General features: G+C 40.3%; 1 pseudogene; it reads right to left on the bottom strand.

The window, feature by feature from the left end:
• Window positions 1-1,019: 1,019 nt before the first annotated feature.
• On the bottom strand, window positions 1,020-1,952 carry LOC149753252 (arabinogalactan protein 16 pseudogene; annotated as a pseudogene).
• Between the last annotated feature and the right edge of the window lie 21,481 nt (window positions 1,953-23,433).

The raw sequence follows: 23,433 nt of genomic DNA, 5'->3' as shown, positions 1-23,433 counted from the left end.
TCGACTCAAGGTTCAGTTGGGTCGACTCAACTTCTTCTTGGGTCGACCCTCTCAAGGTTTCCAGAGATCCTTTTCTGTCATCTGTTCTGTCTTGCTTTTGGGTCGACCCTTTCAGGGTTTGGGTCGACTCAAGCTTGGGTCAACTCAACTTCATCTTGGGTCGACCCTCTCAGTATTTCCAGAGAACCATTTTCTGAGTTGTTGAGAAGCTTGAAGTTTGGGTCGACTCATGCTTTCCTTGGGTCGACCCAACTTACTGTTCATCTGTGCCATTTTTGCAGAAGTGTGCCAAATGCTTTCCTGATGTGCCGGAGTCGACCCAATCAACCTTGGGGTCGACTCAATCCACACTTTGCTGCAACTCAAGGTTAGATTCATCCAAGTAAACAATGAAATGCATCTTTAACTTGTTATACAAATATACTGAGAGTAACAGACTTATAAATGAAGTATCGAATTAACTTATAACATACTCTCGATTATTGCTTGTTAATCATCAAAATAACACTATCATCCTCAACCTGTTTTCTAAATCGAATGGTCATCCATTAATGCTGCCATTTCATATAGACATAATGAATAAAAATCAGGTAAGATGCCCATTCAATTACTGCTATATGACTATTTTAAAACAATTTTTGCAACAGTTTTTGGGTTTATACATACTTCATAAAGACATCCAAACACCTAGACAAAAGGAATTTATTAAGTATCAAAGACAAAATGCAAAAGAGGCGCAACAAGGATCTGCCGTAAGGAAGGTTCTAGCCAGATTATGCCAGCAGAAAAGAACCAGTAGTAGAATAATTCCATAGCTAACAACATCAATCGTCCGCGGCGAAAGCAATATCTTGACAAGCGAATGCATGCATATGTTGGAATCACTAGATTATAAAAGCAAACACTGCAAGGGAAATTAATATGATAGACAGTAGAAAACTGAACAACTATCATTACAACCCAAGTCAGTAGGAGCTTCTATTCTAAAGTATATAGATTTCTTTTAAATACGCCATGCATCAATCATAAGAAACACATTAAGGTCACTGCACACTATAAATGGTAGCAGAATCAAAAGCTTGCATTGGTCCTTTAAAATATTGCTCCATATCCTCTGTAAGAGCCTATATTCTTCAACAACCAACTTGCCACAACTAGAGGTTCAAATCCCAAACCACAACAGATTCAAACAAAATGAACAACCAATCCAAACATGCCCACTCCCTTCCCTAACAAATCCATCAATTCAGTCCATGAATGGGCTTAGAAGAGCTTGTAGGGTGATGAAGCATCCAAGGGGTGGATGAGATAGGTGAGGACTAAGGCCACCAGCATCAGCACGTAGGCAATTCCTTGGTCAATCGATGTCTCAGCATAGGAGCAAAGAAACAAATCATTCAACGTCATCAGTTCAAACTAAACACAATGGATATCGGTGACTCTACAACAACTAAAGATAACAAAGTGGATAGTCCAAGTCCATGATCATGATTCATTTCAAGCTTCTTGATCATGGTTGAATTTATAATGATTATAGGAAAACAAGGTACACAAGCATATTCAGAAATGTTATACAGTATAATACACCAAATAACGATGCCACGTAAATAAATTAAAAATTACACCAAAAAATTGTAATATTTTCACAAAATTAGAGCTTCAATCATTTGAAATAGCACTATAATACACAAAGAAACTAGACATATATATAATCAAGAGACAGTAACATCTTAGTGTTTTTCTTAAACAAAGGTAACACTATAAATCCTAAAATATCTATGTAAATTAAAAAAGTACAGCGGCACGAAAGTTGATGTAACCCTAATATGATTTCTGCTAACTGATTTTAGCTGCTGCAGTGAATCTGAAATCAAGCAACCATGAATCTACTCCATCCAAGAACAGTGACAATAGAACCAGATAAGACAAAAAACATCAGAGACACCACCAGAAAAAATATTGGATGCATTCATGCAATCAACACTGACTTCATGAAATAAAATCTCAGAAACAAAAATCAATCAGCTCCAGAGAACAGCAGTGCATCTCGTCAAACATAAAGTACTATATTTATTAAAAGCTATTAATATTCAGAATTAATATAATATTCTGTGTTCAAAAAAGAAAAGAAAAGAGAGAACAAATAGAAGAAAAACAATCACAGAAAATTTCAAAGAAATAACTGGAAAACATAAACCACACCCTGTTTCACCAGGGAGAATACCATGGTACAGATTCAAGAAAAATGGTGGATATTTTCAAGAAGAAAGCTTTTTGTTAGAAAGCTTTTGCTGATACTTAAACTTGATATCTTCGTTTCCCAATATCAAAGAGATGATTTTTGATGGGCTGTGAAGAAGAAGAAGAAGAAGAACAAATCTCCTTTCCTATCCATTATTTTTTTGGGGGGGTGAACCAACCCTTCTTTTAATCTATAATGGATCACAGACACAAATCTGTTCATCTTCTATACTACAAAAGAAAATATAAATAAACTCCAATGAGAAATGAAAACACAAGGTACATCATTAGATCATGGATGACCGGTACATCATTAGATCCTTCCATATCTCCAGACAAAAAATGGGAAAAAAATTACAAAAACAAAGAAGAAGAAGAAAAGAGTAGAAGCAACAAAAGCACTTACAACTGCAGATCCCCTCATGGTAGATGAGATCTATTCTCCCCAATAAACTAAATGAGAATCCACCACCACCTTCCTGACAATCCCCTGGATCACCAAGTAAATGAGCGAAACTTCATGCTGGAGCAGAAGCATACCAAATAAATGAGCTTAAGATGATGAAAAGCCAAATCTTAATCAACCATCCGAACCCTAAATAGATGGATCCTTCTTACCTCGGTAGAGCAGAGGATCTGACCTCGCGTCGATGAGATCGAATCCGAACCTTAAATAGCTCGCACACACGGAAGACTTCGAACAGAAGAGGGAGAGGGAAGGCGACGGGAGCCAAAGAAATCCCAGGGAGAGGGAATAGATGAGATCTTCTTCCTCTTCCTCTTCTTCTTTTCTTTTATTTTGTTATCATAGGGTAAAAGGAAATAGGGGTTAGGGGTGAAAGAGTAGATGCCCTATAAGCCAATCATTTGATGGGTTTTTCTTTGTAATCCTCCAAATCATGTACTTTGACACTCGATATATATCAATAAAGGCATTGTGTTTCATCATTTGCTGCTTATCTATTTTATTATTGGATGATGAACCCCATAAATTAGGACATTGGTTTTAAGGGTTATGATGAGATCATACCAGTGAGACCTAAAATCCTAAAATCCTAATTTAGAATATTCCCAGTCAAATTGGTATATTGAGTCGGGGATCAATATTACCGGAAAGACTGGCACATCTTATGTATGCTCAATGTAGAGGGTGATTGATCTCACAATCACTTGTGTGAGACACTAATACAAAGATGTGGGTGCTCATTAGAGGAATGAGTTCACTGAAATGACCAGCCATGAGAACATCTTATGGATTCTTACTTAATTATCAAAAGATGGTTCTCATAGTGGGAGTTGTGCAAGTGATCCTTAGACCTGAGATCACCATGGTACCTTGTGCACTTGAAGCTATGTTTTGGTTTACCCTCATTCACGACATTGCGTTGTGTACGGGATATTCTGGATATGGTGGATTTTGTACGAAGGTTGTGAGTAGGTCAACAAGGAATCAGTCACTTCTAGTAAGAGAAGGTAACATCCTACTTACTCTAATCTTATGATGATTCAAGAAGCCTTTGATCAAAGCAAAATGAATATTAGAAAGAGTTTCTAATATTTCATTGTTTGAATTATCATATAAAAGATTGAGAGAGACATGAATAAGTGATTGAGTTTGATATTGATCCATACTCGAGCACTTATTCAGGATGTAGTATGACTGAGGGATTGAATTGCACAGTAACTTTCCACTGAAGGGTATGTTTGGATTTGTCCAATACATTCCTCATCTTCCGGGTAGACATGATACGTTGCTAGACGTCAATCATGTCTTGTGGGTTGATCGGATCAAAGAGTTTGATTAGATCAAAGCATCAGAAAGATTCTGATTGCTAAGTCAGGTTTAGCACTAAATTGAACCTAAATTGGATTAGAGGTATTCTAATCAGGTTAGGTCAACTTGCACCTGCACCTACTGCTGGCTAAGATAAGAAACCCAATGGGTCACACACAAGGGAATTGATCAAGGGTCTAATTGGATTAGATCATGTTTGCAAGATGAACATGCTAGCACGTGTTGCAAACCCTAGCTCCTGATTCAAATTAAATTCGAATATGATTCTTAGATTTGGTTGATCTAATATGATTAGATCATGACCTAATATGGGTTAGCCAAGAGTTGAAACCCATTTGGCTTTAATTAGACCTGATTTGATTAGGTTTAATATTTTCTTTAAGTTGGTTAAACCCAATTGGATTGGGTTTGATAGGGCCTTCACTTCTGGACCATTGGATCGCTTCCTGGATGAAGGATCTGGTCCACTGGTTGGCGCCTTCATCTGGACCATTGGATGGCTTTCTGGATGAAGGATCTGGTCCACTGGTTGGTGCCTTATTCTGGACCACTGGATGGCTCTCCAGATGAAAGATCTGGACCGTTGCTTAGCGCCTTATTCTGGACCACTGGATGGCTCTCTGGATGAAAGATCTGGACCGTTGCTCAGCGCCTGAATCTGGACCATTGGTGATGGCATCTTGCTTCTGGACCATTGGATGGCACCTTGGATGATGATGTCTTGATCTGGACCATTAGATGGCACCTAGATCTGGACCATTGGCTTTGGTTCACTGCATTTGGGCCCTTGGATCATCAGAATTTAAGAGGGAGATGTGAGAAAGAAGTTGATACACCCTTCTCCTTAGCACCCCATCATGATGGGATGCATCTCTTGGCACATGCCTCATCATGATGAGGTGTGTGGATGGGATGCATCCCTTTATGATGCATCCCTCCATCTCTTATAAATAAGGAGGTGCCTTGGGGTTCTAAAGATCATCCAAGAAAAAGCCTCTCCTTCTCTCTCCCTTATCCCTTCTTTCTTACAAGCCTCTCTCTTTTGTCCTAACCCAAGACAAGAGGGTCTTCTTTAGGACAAAAAGGCTAGTGAATGTTTTAGAGGTAGAAAGGAAGAAGGAAGTGAAGGAAAATCAGCCAATTAAATCCTTTGGAAGGATTGAACAATTAGAATCAAGTTTTGGTGGAGCTAGAGTCTTGAACCCATTCCTGTGTGGATCAACGTCGGAGGATGAACATTTGGGCACCTTAGGACATCTTCAGATATATTGGATATAGTGTGAAAGGTATTCTTCTATACCAAGATTATATTTTTTACATTATTTGGTTATACTATTAAGGCGATCCTGGCTTATTAGGGTTTCATATACTGGGTTTTATAAGAAAATTTTATAATCCCGTATCTTCCGCTGCGCCCTAGGGCACTGGAAAACCCTAACAGTGGTATCAGAGCCACCCTTAATCAGTTTAACCAAATGATAATACATGCTATTATCTTGATGCTATGAGATAGCTAGGTTGTTTGTATGCATGATTAGTTTATGCTATGAGATAGTGTTATATTCATGTTGTAGCATAGTATAATTGCTAGTGCTAAATTATAGAATGTGCAATGAGACCAATATAGTAGTATGAAAACTTTGGGCTGACCCATTCTGGAACAATCGACTCAGTTGGTGTCTAGGAAGGAAGCCACAGGTGGTTACTTAATTAGGACCTCACTCTCTGAGTGAGGGGTGCCTTCCACCTGCTTTCCTGGCCAATTATTTGATTGTCCTTTATGGTTGAGCTTAATGTTAGTAAGATACTACTATTTGAAAGCCCTCACTAAATTCATAATTAAGTCGTAGTGTTAATTGCTTTAAGCTGAGCCATTCTGAATCAATTGACTAAGTTGGTGTCTAGGAAAGAGGCTACAGGTGGTTATTTAATTAGGACCTTACTAAGTAAGGAGAGCCTCCCATCTGCTTACCTGGCCAACTATTTGATTGACCTCCATGGAAAAGCTAATTGCTGATATAACACTATAAAGGTCCTTCCTTCATGCTTAGATATTATTATGTCAATATCTACGCTAGCTTGTTGTGATTCCCACAAGGCTAGTATTAGGGATTGATATTGTAATATCTTGGTGCATATGATGCATATAGCATATTTTAATATGTTGCCTTGTTGTGATTCCTACAATGGCAGCATTATTCAAATATGACTGTATAAAAATGAAGGGTTTGACTTAACTAGACACAATAGTTTGTTGTGATTCCCACAAGACTATATATGTGCTAGAGGACAGAATAAAGTTGAGAATTGCATGGGATGCAATTGGAAAGAGTTTCCTACCTTTGAACTTATAAGGGCTTGTTGTGATTCCCACAAGGTCTTTTATAAGGAATTTGGATCTCAACCCCACTAAGAAAATTAGTATTTTCTCGTTCATCATACTTGAGGGTTATGATATTCGATAAAAATAGTGGAAGTAACAATTAGATAAAAGTCCTTGTCTGATTGAATACATGTCATCATGATTGGTCTGCTTATATTAGTGTTCTTTGTAATTATAGATTAATTCTGCAAAAATGGCATCTTCACTCTCACTTAGAGGTATCTTAGATACAAACAAATTGACTGGTCCCAACTATGTGGATTGGTTGAGAAATTTAAAGATTGTTCTCACACAAGAAAAACTTTCCTACATTCTTGAAACCCCTGACCTAGGGTCAGCAGGGGAAGATGCAACTGAGGAGGAATTGGCCACATATCGTATGTGGAAAAATGACAGTTTGACTGTCAAATGTATCATGCTTGCTTTTATGAATAATGAATTGCAGAGGCAGCATGATAGCATGGATACTCACTCCATACTCCTTAACTTAAAGGAGTTATATGGTGAGCAGAGCAGAACTGCTAGATATGAGATATCTAAACAGTTGTTCCGTGCTAGAATGATCGAGGGATCGTCTGTGCAAGACCACTGTTTAAAGGTTATAAACTTAATCACTCGATTAAGTTAACTTGGTTTTGCTATGGACGGTGAGCTCAGTCAGGATTTGATCCTGCAATCACTACCCGACTCATTCTCGCAGTTTGTCGTGAATTATCACATGAACAAACTGAATTCCTCCCTGCCTGAGCTTCTGAATATGCTGAAAACAGCAGAGTCTCACATCAAGAAGGACAAGGGTCCGATCCTTCTTGTTGGTGAGAGCTCAAAGAAGAAGTCGGGCAATAAAGGTTCAAAGAAAAAACTAAACCCTAAGAGTCACATCAAAAAGAAGAAGGGAAAGAAAATCTCTGGACCCGGTACCTGTTTCCACTGTGGCAAGACGGGGCATTGGAAAAGGAACTGCAAGAGCTTTCTTGCAAGTGTGAAGCCTGATGTAAGTGTTGCATCAAAAGGTATGTTTTTATTACATGCCAATATGACATTAAGTTCTTCTGATTCTAATTCATGGGTATTGGATACCGGTTGTGGTTCTCACATATGCAAATCTTTGCATGGACTGCAGAAAATTAGAAGACTGAAGAAAGGTGACTTCAAGCTATATGGCGCTGGAGGAGAATCCATCCAGGCTGAAGCTGTTGGCACCTACATACTAGAGCTACCCTCCGAAAAGTTCTTGAAGCTAGAAGACTGTTATTTTATGCCAAAAATCATTAGAAATATAATTTCAATTCCTTTGTTGCTTAAGAAAGGATTCGAAATAAATGGAAAGAGCAATGGTTGCTCTATTTCTTTATCTAATGAGTATTATTGTCATGGCACTATGGAAAATGGTCTTTTAGTATTATGTCTTAATAATGTTATGTTTCATATTGGCAAAGATAATAAAAGAAAAAGAGAAAATATTAATAATACCCTCCTCTGGCATTACCGATTAGGTCATATTAGTGAGACAAGGTTACATAAGTTGTATAAAGATAAATTCTTTGATCCTTATGATTTTGAATCATTAGGAACTTGTGAATCTTGTTTTATGGGTAAAATGACCAAGTCTCCATTCTCGGGACATGGAGAAAGGGCAAGTGAGTTGTTAGAACTCGTACACACTGATGTGTGCGGTCCTATGTCAACTCAAGCTAGAGATGGATACTCTTACTTCATCACATTTACTGATGACTTATCAAGGTTCGGTTTTGTGTATCTAATGAAACATAAATCTGAAGCCTTTGATAAATTTAAAGAGTATCAAAGTATAGTCAAAAAACAAACTGGAAAGTGTATTAAAATCCTTCGATCTGATCGAGGAGGAGAATACCTTTCTAGTGAATTTTTAGACTATCTTAAATTAAAGGGTATACTCTCTGAATGGACACCTCCATATACGCCACAATTAAATGGTGTAGCTGAAAGAAGGAATCGTACCTTATTAGATATGGTACGGTCCATGATGTGCTTCACAAATCTTCCAATTTTCTTCTGGGGACATGCCCTAGAAACTGCTGCATTAGTATTAAATAGAGTACCATCTAAGTCTGTATCTAGCACTCCATATGAGATATGGAAAGGAAAGAAACCTAATCTTAAGTATCTTAAGATATGGGGTTGTCATGCTTATGTCAAAAGAAATTTTGGACATAAGCTAAGTGCTAGATCGGACAAATGTATATTTGTAGGTTATCCTAAAGACAGTTTAGGATATATCTTCTATAATCCTACCGAACAAAAGGTATTTGTTGCTAGGCATGCCATTTTCTTGGAAAAAGAGTTTTTTTTAAGAAAAGGGCAAGGATAGAAAAATTGAACTTGATGAAGTTCAAGACCTACAAGGTGAGACACATAATAATCCTCAACCAGATATACCCATGGAAGAGGTACAGCCACTACACACTACTCCTTTTCGAAGGTCAGAAAGAGTGCGAAATGCACCTGAGAGGTATGGATTTATCATTGAGAATGATGAAGCCCACATCATTGATAACGATGACCCTCTGACCTATTCGGAAGCTGTCAAGAGTAGGGACTCTGACAAATGGTTGGACGCCATGAAATCCGAGATAGATTCTATGTATACAAACCAAGTGTGGACTTTGGTTGATGCACCTGAGGGAGTGATTCCAATAGGGTGCAAATGGGTATACAAGAAGAAGATAGGAGCTGATGGCCAAGTAGAAACCTACAAGGCCAGGCTAGTGGCAAAAGGTTTCAGGCAAAAACAAGGCATTGATTATGATGAAACTTTTTCGCCAGTAGCTATGCTCAAATCTATTCGGATTATGCTTGCTATAGCTGCATACTATGATTATGAGATCTGGCAAATGGATGTCAAAACCGCCTTCCTTAATGGTCACCTTGAGAAAGAGGTCTATATGACACAGCCAGAGGGATTTGTCTCAAGAGGGAGAGCAAATCAAGTATGTAGGCTTAAGAAATCCATTTATGGATTAAAGCAGGCATCTAGAAGTTGGAACATCCATTTTGACATGATAGTCAAAGAGTTTGGCTTCATTAAAAATATAGATGAACCTTGTGTGTACAAGAAGACTAGTGGGAGTGCTATTGTCTTCTTGATATTATATGTGGACGATATATTGGTCATTGGAAATGATGTTCCAATGATGCAATCGGTCAAGACTTGGCTATCAAAGAAATTTTCCATGAAAGACTTGGGTGAAGCATCCTATATACTTGGTATAAGGATCTATAGAGATAGATCTAAAAGGATGCTAGGTTTGTCCCAGTCTAGGTACATAGATAATGTGCTGAAGAGGTTCAGCATGGATGGAAGTAAGAAAGGTTTCTTACCCATAGGATATGGCATACAACTCTCTAGGAAGATGTCTCCTAAGACATCTGAAGAGAGGAATAGAATGAGTTCTATTCCCTATGCTTCAGCAGTAGGGTCGATCATGTATGCTATGTTATGTACCAGGCCTGATGTAGCTTATGCCTTAGGTATGGTAAGTAGATTTCAGGCAGATCTCGGAGAGGATCATTGGAAAATTGTGAAAAGCATTCTCAAATACTTGAGAAGGACTAGAGATGTTTTTCTGATTTATGGAGGATCAGAATTGAAACTAGAAGGCTATTCAGATTCTAGCTTTCAATCTGATCCAGATGATAGCAAGTCAATCTCTGGATATATTTTCACTTTGAATGGTGGAGCTGTGAGTTGGAAAAGTTCCAAACAGCAAACTGTAGCTGACTCAACTACTGAGGCAGAATACATAGCTGTTAGTGAAGCTGCTAAGGAAGCAGTCTGGATGAAGAAGTTCATCACAGAGCTGGGTGTAGTTCCTGAGATTGCCGGACCAGTCCCAGTTTATTGCGATAACACTGGAGCAGTTGCACAGGCTAAGGAACCAAGGTCTCATCATAGATCCAAGCACATTTTGAGACGCTTCCACCTTGTTCGAGAGATAATCGAAAGACAAGACGTCAAGATTGAACGAGTAGACACAAAGAACAATATAGCAGACCCATTTACTAAAGCTCTACCACAGCAGCAATTCAATCGTCGCCTCGATTGTATGGGGTTAAAATATAAGGGCGATTGGCTTTAGTGCAAGTGGGAGATTGAAAGAGTAGATGCCCTATAAGCCAATCATTTGATGGGTTTTTCTTTGTAATCCTCCAAATCATGTACTTTGACACTCGATATATATCAATAAAGGCATTGTGTTTCATCATTTGCTGCTTATCTATTTTATTATTGGATGATGAACCCCATAAATTAGGACATTGGTTTTAAGGGTTATGATGAGATCATACCAGTGAGACCTAAAATCCTAAAATCCTAATTTAGAATATTCCCAGTCAAATTGGTATATTGAGTCGGGGATCAATATTACCGGAAAGACTGGCACATCTTATGTATGCTCAATGTAGAGGGTGATTGATCTCACAATCACTTGTGTGAGACACTAATACAAAGATGTGGGTGCTCATTAGAGGAATGAGTTCACTGAAATGACCAGCCATGAGAACATCTTATGGATTCTTACTTAATTATCAAAAGATGGTTCTCATAGTGGGAGTTGTGCAAGTGATCCTTAGACCTGAGATCACCATGGTACCTTGTGCACTTGAAGCTATGTTTTGGTTTACCCTCATTCACGACATTGCGTTGTGTACGGGATATTCTGGATATGGTGGATTTTGTACGAAGGTTGTGAGTAGGTCAACAAGGAATCAGTCACTTCTAGTAAGAGAAGGTAACATCCTACTTACTCTAATCTTATGATGATTCAAGAAGCCTTTGATCAAAGCAAAATGAATATTAGAAAGAGTTTCTAATATTTCATTGTTTGAATTATCATATAAAAGATTGAGAGAGACATGAATAAGTGATTGAGTTTGATATTGATCCATACTCGAGCACTTATTCAGGATGTAGTATGACTGAGGGATTGAATTGCACAGTAACTTTCCACTGAAGGGTATGTTTGGATTTATCCAATACATTCCTCATCTTCCGGGTAGACATGATACGTTGCTAGACGTCAATCATGTCTTGTGGGTTGATCGGATCAAAGAGTTTGATTAGATCAAAGCATCAGAAAGGTTCTGATTGCTAAGTCAGGTTTAGCACTAAATTGAACCTAAATTGGATTAGAGGTATTCTAATCAGGTTAGGTCAACTTGCACCTGCACCTACTGCTGGCTAAGATAAGGAACCCAATGGGTCACACACAAGGGAATTGATCAAGGGTCTAATTGGATTAGATCATGTTTGCAAGATGAACATGCTAGCACGTGTTGCAAACCCTAGCTCCTGATTCAAATTAAATTCGAATATGATTCTTAGATTTGGTTGATCTAATATGATTAGATCATGACCTAATATGGGTTAGCCAAGAGCTGAAACCCATTTGGCTTTAATTAGACCTGATTTGATTAGGTTTAATGTTTTCTTTAAGTTGGTTAAACCCAATTGGATTGGGTTTGATAGGGCCTTCACTTCTGGACCATTGGATCGCTTCCTGGATGAAGGATCTGGTCCACTGGTTGGCCCCTTCATCTGGACCATTGGATGGCTTTCTGGATGAAGGATCTGGTCCACTGGTTGGTGCCTTATTCTGGACCACTGGATGGCTCTCCAGATGAAAGATCTGGACCGTTGCCTAGCGCCTTATTCTGGACCACTGGATGGCTCTCTGGATGAAAGATCTGGACCGTTGCTCAGCGCCTGAATCTGGACCATTGGTGATGGCATCTTGCTTCTGGACCATTGGATGGCACCCTGGATGATGATGTCTTGATCTGGACCATTAGATGGCACCTAGATCTGGACCATTGGCTTTGGTTCACTGCATTTGGGCCCTTGGATCATCAGGATTTAAGAGGGAGATGTGAGAAAGAAGTTGATACACCCTTCTCCTTAGCACCCCATCATGATGGGATGCATCTCTTGGCACATGCCTCATCATGATGAGGTGTGTGGATGGGATGCATCCCTTTATGATGCATCCCTCCATCTCTTATAAATAAGGAGGTGCCTTGGGGTTCTAAAGATCATCCAAGAAAAAGTCTCTCCTTCTCTCTCCCTTATCCCTTCTTTCTTACAAGCCTCTCTCTTTTGTCCTAACCCAAGACAAGAGGGTCTTCTTTAGGACAAAAAGGCTAGTGAATGTTTTAGAGGTAGAAAGGAAGAAGGAAGTGAAGGAAAATAAGCCAATTAAATCCTTTGGAAGGATTGAACAATTAGAATCAAGTTTTGGTGGAGCTAGAGTCTTGAACCCATTCCTGTGTGGATCAACGTCGGAGGATGAACATTTGGGCACCTTAGGACATCTTCAGATATATTGGATATAGCGTGAAAGGTATTCTTCTATACCAAGATTATATTTTTTACATTATTTGGTTATACTATTAAGGCGATCCTGGCTTATTAGGGTTTCATATAATGGGTTTGTGGAGTGATTGATTAAAATCCCATTTGATTTTGATGAGCTCAAAGCATTTGAGTATATCTTTTGATTACTAATGAATTCAATTGAGTGTTTCAGTGAAAATCCTGTCTAAGTGTCCCAAGACTTGGTTCATGATTTTTGGATAAGTTAAGGAGTCTGTTTGAACCAATGTCTGAGACTCGAGTCGACTCCCGAGTATCACGAGTCGACTCCAAGCGTATCAAGTTCACTGGCACGAGCTCGAGTCGACTCTAGATAAGTACGAGTCGACTCCGACTGAGAACAGACAGAAGGACAGAAAGCTTCAACTCAGAACCTGTCAGCGAGTCGACTCCCGAAGTGCGCGAGTCGACTCCGATGTTCACCGAGTCGACTCCAAGGAAGTAAGAGTCGACTCCAAGCAGTCACAGACAGAAAAGTCAGAGAACAGTTTTCGGGTCTGAGATTCGAGTCGACTCCAGTGGAACGCGAGTCGACTCCGATAGGTGGCAAGTCGACTCCAGAGAAAGCAAGAGTCGACTCTCAGCGGTACACAAAGAAAAAGTCAGAGAGCATTTTATGGACTCTGAGATTCGAGTCGACTCCCGCAATACGCGAGTCGACTCCAAGACACCGCGACCCCAAGACAGACAGAAAACCAAGTTACTGCCTCTGAGATTCGAGTCGACTCCCAGACAGCTCGAGTCGACTCCAAGACAGCTTCACGTCAAAAGGCAGAAGACCATCTTTCGGAAACTGAGAGCCGAGTCGACTCCAAGGAAGTTCGAGTCGACTCCAAGACTGGACGAGCCAAAAGACAGAGGATCGAGAGTTCGGGCTCTGAGATTCGAGTCGACTCCTAGGACAGTCGAGTCGACTCGAGTGGACAAAATTCAAAATTGGATCCACGGACTTCAGTGGATGAGCCGACTCCAAAATTGCCAAATCAGCTCCAGAAGTTGACGAGTCGACTCCAGGTCAAGACGAGTCGACTCCAGGTCGTGAAGGCAACTTTAATTCAAATTTGGAACAGTTGCCGAGTCAACTCCGAAAAAGCCGAGTCGACTCCCGCTACAGCCTAGTCGACTCCTGATCGCGCGAGTCGACTCCAACCCACCAACGGTCATATTGTCAGGCTGCGCAGAGTGTTCAGAACGGGCAGAAAAAGCACTCTAACGGCTAGTTTCCGTGGGGGTTGGCTTAAATAGCCACAGAGGACTGTAGCAAGGCAGAGAACAACCATTCCACTCCAACTAATCAAGCATTCAAGCTCTGCAACGTGCTCTTCAACGAAAAAGAGGAAGATCTGCATTTACTGCTTCCAACTACATCTTCCCAGTAATTAAAGCCTCCTTCTCCTGCATTCAAGTCGACTACTCTTTCAAGAGGAGACCAGAAGTTTAAGAAGCCATTCCTCATCTCCAATCTAAAAGCGTTTGAGGCTTCTTAACTTCATTTATTGTTCATATTGTTTTCATCTGCTTTTTGAGAAGCTCATTTTCTGTTTTTTTTCTACAACTTGTATTTACTTGGTTCAATCGGGGATTGAATCAAGGGGATTGAGGTTGGTTGGTGAGCCGAGTTAAAACCAACGTGTGTAAGGGTTTGATTGTGATCCCGGGAAAACAATCGGGGCGGTTCTAGTCGGTGAGCCTGGGAAAACCGACCGAGTTCGTTGTGAGCTCGTAAAACAACAAGTTTGGTTGTGAGCTTGGAAAACAACCGGCTGTAATTCAAGGGGGTTATAGTGAATTCCCAAGTGAGACTTGGGGAGTGGACGTAGGAGCAAGGGTTAGCTCCGAACCACTATAAAACCTTGTGTTTGTGTTGGATTGTCTCTCTTCTTCTTCCCCTCACATCACTCACAGTACTTAGCATTAATTAAATAACTTGCAATAGTTTTTAATTAGTCAACCACATCGTTTTAATTATTCAAATTATTTTAAAACCCAATTCACCCCCCCCCCTCCTGGGTTGTCTATCTGGGCAACAAGTGGTATCAGAGCCTAAACTCTTCCACCCAAGAGTTAAAAGATCAAAATGACAACCCCATTTGGATCTTCCCACATTGAGGGTCAGTCCACCCAAAGACCCCCTTTCTTTAATGGATCCAACTACTCATACTGGAAGGCTAGGATGAGAATATTCATCCAAGCCCAAGACTATGAGATGTGGACCGTTGTAGTAAATGGCCCATGCATTCCATCCATATATGTAGAGGGTATCAAGGTACCCAAACTAGAAAAGGATTGGGATGAACATGACATGAGGAAGGCACAACTAAACTCTAAAGCTATGAATGTGTTTTATTGTGCCTTGGATAGAAATGAATTCAATAGGGTCTCTACTTGCAACTCTGCAAAAGAGATTTGGGATAGACTTGAAGTGACCCATGAGGGCACGAATCAAGTTAAAGAATCCAAAATTAATATATTGGTTCATAAGTATGAACTATTTAAAATGGATTCTAATGAGACAATCACTAGCATGTTCACTAGGTTTACTGACATTGTCAATGGCCTAAAAAGCCTTGGCAAGAGCTATACTAACAGTGATCTTGTCAGAAAAATACTTCGCTGCCTACCAAGGTCATGGGAAGCCAAGGTGACGGCAATCCAAGAAGCTAAAGACTTGAACAAGCTTCCACTTGAAGAGCTCCTTGGATCCCTAATGACTCACGAGCTAACCATGAAGCAACACAGCGAAGAGGAGTCCTCCCACAAGAAAAAGGTAATAGCTCTTAAGTCTACTTCATCTAACAAGGACTTGTCTTGCAGTAGCAGCAGTGACGAAGAAGAGAATGAGGAAGATGATGGTGAGGCTCTTCTTGTGCGCAAGTTCAAGAAATTCATCAACCACAAGAAGTCCTATCATCAAAGGAGAGGCCCCTCAAATTCCTACCGCAAGGACAAAGGTAAGGAAAGGGAAAATGAGGGGATTGGGTGTTACGAGTGCAAGAAGCCGGGTCACATAAGAGCTGAGTGCCCCTTACTGAAGAAGGGGAGTAAGTACAAGAAGAAGAAGGCTCTTGTCACAACACTATCCGACTCCGACTCATCATCCTCCTCATCAGATGATGAACAAGAAGAGAAGGCCAATTTCTGCTTCATGGCCAATGAAAACGAGGTAACTTCCGATACGCATCCTGATTTTTCTTTTGATGAACTTTATGATGCATTTAATGAATTAATGGTAGAATATAAGACCATAAATCTTAAGAATAAAGAACTAAAAATAGCTAATCAATCATACCTACATAAATACGATAAATTAGTTAAGGATAAGGATTTAATCATCAAAGAAAATATAGAACTTAAGACAAGCAACCAACTTTTAACTCAAAAGACTAGTACCTTAACTAAAGATAATGAAAAACTAACTAAGGAACTTTCAGAACTTAAAAATCATGAACAAATCTTAAATAAGGATCTCACAAAAGAACTTAATGACCTAAAAGCAGAAAATCAAACTCTAACTAAAGAACTTAACAAATACAAACCCTTAGTTGAAAAATTTACATATAGTTCTGAAAAATTAAACATGATACTTAATAGTCAACGAGCCGTATTTAATAAAGCGGATTTAGGGTATAAATCAAGAAATAAACAAAAACTTCTTAGTAACTTCTTTGTTAAAGCTGGAGAAACTAAAACTAAGAAAATAACTTGCTTTTGCTGTGGTACTATAGGTCATAAAGCGAATGTGTGTAATTTTAGGAAAAATAAAACAAAAAGGAAAATTAAAAGGGTATGGATTCCAAAAGGAACCAACTTGACTAACCATGAAGGACCCAAGAAAACTTGGGTACCTAAGATGACATGATTTGCTTGTGTAGGAGTGTCTTGCAGCCAAGGTCAACAAAAACTGCTGGTACTTGGATAGTGGCTGCTCAAGGCACATGACGGGTGACAAAGATCAATTTTTCACCCTTGAAGCTAAGAAGGGAGGTGCTGTGACTTTTGGAGACAACAACCAAGGTCACATCATTGGTATTGGTAAAGTTCAAATCACCCCTTCTACTTTTATTGATAATGTTAGATATGTTGATGGTCTTAAGCATAACTTATTAAGCATTAGTCAATTATGTGATAAAGGGTATGATGTTATGTTTAAGCCATCACTATGCATTATAACAAACCCTAATGATAATAGTTTAGTTTTTAAAGGGATTAGACGTGGAAATGTATATGTTGTAGACCTAGAAGATCTTGCAAAATATAACCAATGTTTAGTTGTAAATGAAACTAAAGATAATGATGCTAGTTGGTTATGGCACCGTAAGTTAGGTCATGCAAGCATGGACACAATAACTAAACTAGTTAAAAGGACTCCGTGATAGGTTTGCCAAAATTAAAATTTGAAAAGAACAAAATATGTGAAGCATGTCAATTTGGCAAACAATCTAGGAACTCTTTTAAATCCATAAAATGTGTCTCTACCTCTAGGCCTCTAGAATTATTACACATGGACCTATTTGGTCCAACTAGAACAACAAGCCTAGGTGGAAATAAATATGGTCTAGTTATAGTAGATGATTACTCTAGGTACACATGGGTCATGTTCCTAGTGCATAAGGATCAAGCATTTTCTATGTTTAAGAAGTTCCATAAGGAAGTAACAAATGCTAGAGAGTCTTCAGTCATAGCCATTAGAAGTGACCATGGTACCGAATTCGAAAATCAGTCATTTAATGAATTTTGTAGTAAGAAGGGGATAACCCATAATTTCTCAGCACCTAGGACACCACAACAAAATGGAGTGGTGGAAAGGAAAAATAGAACACTAGAGGAAATGGCTAGAACTATGTTATGTGAAAGTAACCTCCCTAAGTACTTTTGGGGAGAAGCCATTAATACCTCTTGTCACATACTAAATAGAGTTCTATTGAGACCCATTATAAAGAAAACACCTTATGAACTGTGGAAAAACAGAAAACCAAAGGTTAATTATTTTCATGTGTTTGGATGTAGGTGTTTTGTGCATAATAATGGGAAAGATAATCTAGGAAAATTTAACCCTAAATCTGATGAAGGAATATTCTTAGGTTATTCTACAACTAGTAAAGCCTATAGAGTCTTTAATAAAAGAACCTTAGTTATAGAAGAATCTATACATGTTGTTTTTGATGACTCTAGTGACATCTCGCCTAGTAAGAAGGTTAATTTTGATGATGATATGGAAATACTTGAAGAAAAGATAGATGAGATGGGATTACAAGATGATAATCAAAAATTGATTGAAGGAGAATCATCAAGCCAAGAGGCTATTATGGATCATGGGCTAACTAAAGCTTGGAGGTATGCTCATGGGCATCCTAAGGAACTAATTCTAGATGATCCATCTCAACCCGTTAGGACTAGAGCATCCCTTAGGAATTTGAATAACCATCTAGCTTTTGTTTCACACTTTGAGCCCAAACATATAGAAGAAGCCGAAAATGATGTAAATTGGATAAATGCAATGCAAGAAGAACTAAACCAATTTACTAGAAACAAAGTGTGGAATCTAGTAGAGAGACCTTCTGAATATCCAATTATTGGTACTAAATGGATTTATAAAAATAAACTTGATGAAAATGGAATTGCTATAAGGAATAAGGCTAGACTAGTAGCAAAGGGGTATAATCAAGAAGAAGGTATAGATTTTGATGAAACCTTTGCTCCCGTAGCTAGACTTGAGGCGATTAGACTACTATTAGCATATGCATGCTCTAAGGACTTCAAACTATTTCAAATGGATGTAAAAAGTGCATTTTTAAATGGGTATATTAATGAGGAGGTATATGTAGAACAACCTCCTGGTTTTGAAAATCATCAATACCCCAATCATGTATATAAGCTAAATAAAGCACTTTATGGTTTAAAACAAGCACCTAGAGCATGGTATGAGAGGCTTAGCAAATTTCTATTAGAACATGAATTCTCTAGGGGAAATGTAGATACAACACTATTTCTGAAAAAGCAAAATAAGGATATGTTATTAGTACAGATTTATGTTGATGATATCATTTTCGGTGCTACTAACAATCGCCTCTGCGAGGAATTTGCTGATTTGATGCAGAGTGAGTTTGAGATGAGCATGATGGGAGAGCTGAACTACTTTCTCGGGCTTCAAATCAAACAGTCTGAAGGAGGCATCTTCATCAATCAAGCCAAATATATCAAGGAGATACTCAAGAAGTTTGACATGGAGGAAAACAAGTCAATCAGCACCCCCATGAGCTCATCATGCAAGTTAGACCAAGATGAATCAGGTAAATCTGTAGATCAAAAACTTTATAGAGGTATGATAGGATCTTTACTGTATCTTACTGCAAGTAGACCTGATATTATGTTTAGTGTGTGCATGTGTGCTAGATATCAGGCTAATCCTAAAGAATCACATCTAGTTGCAGTTAAGAGAATTTTTAAATACTTAATAGGAACTAAGAACATAGGGCTATGGTACTCTAAAGAATCTAGCCTAAACTTAATAGGGTACACAGATTCAGATTTCGCTGGATGTAAGCTTGATAGAAAAAGTACCAGCGGGTCGTGTCAATTTCTAGGAGAAAACCTTATCTCATGGTTTAGCAAGAAACAAAACTCGGTTGCATTATCCACTGCAGAAGCTGAATATGTTGCAGCCGGGAGTTGTTGTGCTCAAATCTTATGGATTAAACAACAATTAGAAGATTATGGCATTAAACAAGATAAAATTCCCATTAATTGTGATAATACAAGTGCCATAAACCTAACTAAAAATCCAATTCAACATTCAAGAACTAAACACATTGAGATAAGACATCACTTCATAAGAGATCATGTATTGAATGGTGATGTGACACTCCAATTTGTTTGTACTGATAATCAATTAGCAGATATTTTTACAAAACCCCTAAGTGAAGAGAGGTTTAGTGTGCTTAGGAGGGGATTAGGAGTGATTGATCCATCCTAGTGGTTCCACTAGATACATTGATTTTGATGATTACAATGTGGTTAAAAATAGAGTTTCTTTCCAATGATCATCAAATCAGATCTTAATTAAGTGATTTTCCGTCATTCGGCACGATTATAGCATGAGTTTTAGGTGCGTGCCAAAGTTAGAGACGACTCGAGTAAGTTTCAGAGCCGGCTCCTAAGGGGGAGTCGACTCGCGCTGGCGGGAGTCGACTCGCAAAGATGGCGGCAGAGGGGGAGTCGACTCGCATACTGTCGGGAGTCGACTCGAGGTCCACAGGCGCATAAGGAGAGTCGACTCGCGCATATTCTGGAGTCGACTCGAGGTCGAGTCGACTCGCGACTTAGTGGAGTCGACTCGCAGTCGGGATCCGACTTTTTAACCCTAGATTTGTCGTTTCGAAAACACTTTTCTTTCAAGCCGCCACTGTTCAAAAAGCCCTAGAGCCGACTCCTAGGTCGTCCCCGATCGTCTCCAAGCCATTTTCCCGTCGATTCTTCGCCGGACATTGAGTTCTCCTCCCTTCCTAGGTCATTCCCGGTCGGTTCCGAGTCTTTTCCGTCGGTCCTTCACCGTCCTCTAGGTTTTTCCTCTCAGTTTAGGTCAAAATGCCGCGTAAGACCGTAGTTAGGAAGAGGTCCCGACCCGAGGCCGGTCCCGAGCGGCGCTCCAAGGCGCGGCACGATCCCGCGAGGCAACCACCTCCGGCTCGTTCCCCGCCTAGGGCGGTTCCCGCGAGGCCATTGGCCGGGAAGGTCGTCTCCACCGGGAGGTATGTCGATTTCGACTTCCTCTCCCGGGAAGGGTTCACCATAGGTGATAGACTTAGGGCCCAGGGCCTAGAGTACTTCCTTACACTGGACCTCCCCACATACCCGGGCCTTATTAGAGAGTTCTATGGTACCGTCCATCGGGGAGATGGAGGTATCGAGGGCACAGTAGCCGGTGTCCCTTTGCGTGTCACGGAGGATCTTATTGCCCACATCCTCCACCTTCCATTAGCAGGGGTGGCTCCCGCACACCCTGAGGATAGGGTTGAGGCCCTTACGGCCGTTCTAGGACATCCACCCCAGTCACCTCTAGACGAGGTATCCGCGAGCTCACTACCGATTGAGGTGCGGATCCTCTTGAGTATTTTGTCTAGATCCATCTTCCCTAAGACAGGGAGATTTGATTTTGTAAATGAGAGAGACCTAGCTCTTATGTTCTATATCCTTCAGGACACCCCAATCAACTTCCCTAAGCTCATCTATAGGTATATGTGTGAGCCCCTAGATAGACCTAGGCTCACCCTCCCATACGGCATGATTTTCACCCTTCTTTTTAGGGAGTACGAGGTTCCCATTCCTGAGGGGGAGCCCTTTCGCGCTTTGCGATGGACTGATCGCACGCGTGCGGGGACCCTTCATAGGATGGGGTTTCGGAAGAGAGAGGGGGTATGGGTTAGGAAGTCTACCCTCACCGCTCAGACCACCAGACCTTCACCCAGTCCTGAGCCCGATTCAGACTACCCAGACCTTCCAGACCATCCAGACCTTCCATCCACTCCTCCTGCTCCTACCACCTCCGCCGGACCTTCCTCCTCGGCTCCACCATCCATGGAGGTCCGGATTGATCCTGAACAGCTCCGGGAGCTGCGATAGGAGATAGTCAGAGATGTGAGGGATGAGCTGCTTCGGGAGCTCCGAGGTGCGGTGCCTGCTCCCACTCCTGCACCTGTATCTTCTCAGTTGGTCCCTTCCTTGACAGCCGTGACTGACATGACGGCTCATGTACGGGAAGAGATCTACAATGTCCGGAGTTTGGTCCAGGCCCAGTTCCACAGCATGAGTGAGGTCACGAGCACCACTCGACAGATGCGAGAGGACATAGGTCGTGACATGCACACCACCACCGAGGGGGCCGAGCGCTTGTCGAATGTACTCATCGACAAGCTGGACGCACTTCAGACGTCGGTGACTGGGCTTCAGACGTCGGTGACTGAGCTCTCCACTACACATAGCAGAGCCACTACGTCTATTATCACGCAGCTTGGCCATGTTACAGATGCAGTCATCCTCCTCATGGAGCAGAGCCGATTGAGAGGAGGAGCCACATCCACGAGAGGAGGACCCACATCCTCGAGAGGAGGTGCCTCATCCTCGAGGAGGCCATAGATGTTTTTGTGTTTTGTCTTGTTTTACTTTACTTATTGTATTCTCACATGTATTCACATTCATATCAATACAATGAGTAGACATTTTATCTTCAATTATGTGCCATTTGATGATTGGTTGTGCCATTGATTGTGTGTGATTACCTCCTTTTTGATATGATGACAAAAAGGGGGAGAAATAAAATATGTAAAAAAAAAGGGAGAAATATGTATAAAGTATGTAAAAGGGGCGAAATATGTAAAAGAAATCAATGGAAATCAATAAAAACATAAAACTCTTAAAAACACACAAATTTGTTCTAAGTGGATTCGGTACCTCGAGGCTCATTATCTCTCTTTTGGGGCTCCTAATGGAGTAATCTCCAGAATCTATTCAAGGGATATTCGGAGATTAGCTGAATCCTACACAAGAACAAATTGACAGATTTTTTCTCTAAATACAAAAAATTCAGTTCAAAAACTTCAAAGCATTAAAAGGAAATTCAGAGAATCAAAACATAGTTGAATGCATATGTTGAGGGGGAGAATCTGAATTTTAATCAAACTAAATCATTAATGACATATAAGCCAAACAATTGATTGCATAATATGAAGGCTTATATAATTCCAAATGAAAGGGGGAGCTTTAACTCCGAAATTTATTGTTTCACTCCTTTCAAGCTTGGATAAATTGAATTATCAGATATTTGAATTCATTTATGGATTTTATTTCATTATTTATTGAGCAATTCATTTTACATATACTCAAAGTTTTATCATCATCAAAAAGGGGAAGATTGTGGAGTGATTGATTAAAACCCCATTTGATTTTGATGAGCTCAAAGCATTTGAGTATATCTTTTGATTACTAATGAATTCAATTGAGTGTTTCAGTGAAAATTCTGTCTAAGTGTCCCAAGACTTGGTTCATAATTTTTGGATAAGTTAAGGAGTCTGTTTGAACCAATGTCTGAGACTCGAGTCGACTCCCGAGTATCACGAGTCGACTCCAAGCGTATCAAGTTCACTGGCACGAGCTCGAGTCGACTCCAGATAAGTACGAGTCGACTCCGACTGAAAACAGACAGAAGGACAGAAAGCTTCAACTCAGAACCTGTCAGCGAGTCGACTCCCGAAGTGCGCGAGTCGACTCCGATGTTCACCGAGTCGACTCCAAGAAAGTAAGAGTCGACTCCAAGCAGTCACAGGCAGAAAAGTCAGAGAACAGTTTTCGGGTCTGAGATTCGAGTCGACTCCAGTGGAACGCGAGTCGACTCCGATAGGTGGCAAGTCGACTCCAGAGAAAGCAAGAGTCGACTCTCAGCGGTACACAAAGAAAAAGTCAGAGAGCATTTTATGGACTCTGAGATTCGAGTCGACTCCCGCAATACGCGAGTCGACTCCAAGACACCGCGACCCCAAGACAGACAGAAAACCAAGTTACTGCCTCTGAGATTCGAGTCGACTCCCAGACAGCTCGAGTCGACTCCAAGAC

Source organism: Phoenix dactylifera, chromosome 6 (assembly GCF_051530095.1).
Source record: "Phoenix dactylifera cultivar Ajwa chromosome 6, Ajwa_hap1_PhDact_Kaust_v1.1, whole genome shotgun sequence".
Classification (NCBI taxonomy): Eukaryota; Viridiplantae; Streptophyta; class Magnoliopsida; order Arecales; family Arecaceae; genus Phoenix; species Phoenix dactylifera.
The sequence above is the reverse complement of the archived record's forward strand: the minus strand, read 5'-3'. Positions and strand labels throughout refer to the sequence as shown.